The following is a 2,500-nucleotide window of genomic DNA, read 5'->3' on the forward strand; positions in this document are numbered from 1 at the left end:
ATTTGCCATTTGTGACGTCATACGGTATTTGTGACTTCATACGGTGTTTGTGAATTCATACGGTGTTTGTGACGTCATACGGTATTTGTGACGTCATACGGTATTTGTGACTTCATACGGTATTTGTGACATCATACGGTATTTGTGACTTCATACGGTGTTTGTGACGTCATACGGTATTTGATTATATTTTATACGTCATGTGCTATTAGGTGACGGCATACGATGTTTGATGATATACGCTATTTAGTAACGTCATCCGCTATTTGGTGAAGCCTTACGCTATTTGGTGACGTCATACGCTATTTGGTGATGCCTTACGCGTTTTAGTGACATCATATGCTATTTGGTGACGGCATACGATATCTGATGATATACTATTTGGTGACATCATACACTATTTAGTGAAGCCTTACGCTATTTTGTGACGTCAAACGCTATTTGGTGAAGCCTTACGCTGTTTGGTGACGTCATACGCTATTTGGTAAAGCCATACGCTATTTGGTTAAGCCTTACGCTATTTGGTGACGTCATACACTATTTGGTGAAGCCTTACGCTATTTGGTTAAGCCTTACACTATTTGGTGAAGCCTTACCCTATTCGATAAAGGTTTCTACTATGTTTGTGACCTTCCATCCCCCTACTTGACCTTGAAAGGACTCTGTTTGCTTCTTTTTTTTCTTCCTTTTCTCTCTCTTTTATCTTGCGTAAGTATGGAGATTTTTGGAGGCCCATTTGTTCATATATATATATTTTTTTTATACAAATTTATTTTGCCCACATATAGGCCTATACGCGCCTAAAAAAACCCACACCCACAAATGGCCACTTTCTCTTAGTTTTTGTTTCATCTCCGAAACGTGATGTATATAGGCCTATATATTTCAAGCTTTTCCTCCGAGAGGCTCCTCTTGTTCCCTCGGGTATCATATCTTGGCGACAATGGTGACTCGGCAGTTCACATCACGTTTTAAGCCGGCATTCCACACATCATGTGAATCGACGACTAATCAGAGGTCATAGGTTATGTCATGACCTCGGCCCTATTACTTATAACCAATTTTTTTTTTTTTTTTTTAAACTGGTCGAAGGAAGCTGCTCCTCTTGCCTTATTGACGCCAAAACGAGTTCAGTTGGTCGATTATAGATAGCTAGGTTGGTTTAAGGAGAAAGAGCGGCATTAAATCACCTTCGTCATTGTCATTAGCGTCGTTTTCGTCATTATCGTTAATTTCTTCTTCCCCCTCTTCCTTCTCATACTCCTTGTAATTAACTTTGTCATTATCATCGTCTTCATCATCATCATCATCATCATCATCATCATCATCATCATCATCATCATCATCATCATCATCATCATCATCATCATCATCATCATCATCATCTTTATCCTTATCCTTATCATCTACCCCCCCCCCCCGCCCCTCTCTCTCTCACACACACATTCCCACACTCACTCACACACTCACACACACACACACACACACACACACACACACACACACACACACACACACACACACACACACACACACACACACACGTACACACACACACACGTACACACACACACACACGTACACGTATACGTATCTCTTCGAAGATGTATAATCTCTTACAAAACCCTGTGTGTTTTTGCCAATTAGTTGTCGTCGAGGCCAGATTTCATCAGCTGATAATTGCAAGCTAATTGCAGAATATAATAATTTGTGAGCAGTTCATCTCTGCAGGTCATATTTTGGAACTTGGGCTTGAAACTCACTTTTTTTTACCTTATATCTCTCTCTCTCTCTTTCTCAATCGCTTTCTCTCTCTGGCTCTGTCTCTGTCTCCCTTTTTGTCAATTACTTTTTCTGTCTTTCTCCCTCTCTTTCTTTTTCAATCGCTTGCTCTTTCTTTCTCTCTCTCTCTCTCTCTCTCTCCTCTCTCTCTCTCTCTCTCTCTCTCTCTCTCTCTCTCTCTCTCTCTCTCTCCCTCCCTCCCTCCCTCCCTCCCTCCCTCCCCTCTCTCCCTCCCTCCCTCCCTCCCTCCCCTCTCCCTCTCCCTCCCTCCCACTGCCTCCCTCCCTCCCTCCTTCCCTCCCCCTCCCTCCCATCCTCCCTCCTTCCCTCCCCCTCCCTCCCTCCCTCCCTCCCTCTCTCCCTCTCTCTCTCCCTCCTTCTCACACATACAGGTCAGTGACTTTAGATGTGAGCAATATCCCAATAATATGGCCAGGCAGTCTCAAATCCCCTTTCCTGGGTGTGTACATGCACACACACACACACACACACACACACACACACACACACACACACACACACACACACACACACACACACACACACGCATACACACACACACACACACACACGCATACACACACACACACACACACACACACACACACACACACACACACTTACACACACACACACACACACACACTTACACACACACATACTTACACACACATACTTACACACACACACGCACACACACACACACACACACACACAC

The 2,500-nt window shown here is 43.8% G+C and overlaps 1 long non-coding RNA gene across 1 annotated transcript in view; it reads left to right on the forward strand.

Annotated features, from left to right (window-relative positions):
- LOC125045546 overlaps positions 1–2,500 on the forward strand; it is an 11,345-nt gene that overhangs the window by 8,332 nt on the left and 513 nt on the right. The gene's annotated exons all lie outside the window — the stretch shown is intronic.

This window comes from Penaeus chinensis, chromosome 37 (genome assembly GCF_019202785.1).
Source record: "Penaeus chinensis breed Huanghai No. 1 chromosome 37, ASM1920278v2, whole genome shotgun sequence".
In the NCBI taxonomy this organism is placed as follows: Eukaryota; Metazoa; Arthropoda; class Malacostraca; order Decapoda; family Penaeidae; genus Penaeus; species Penaeus chinensis.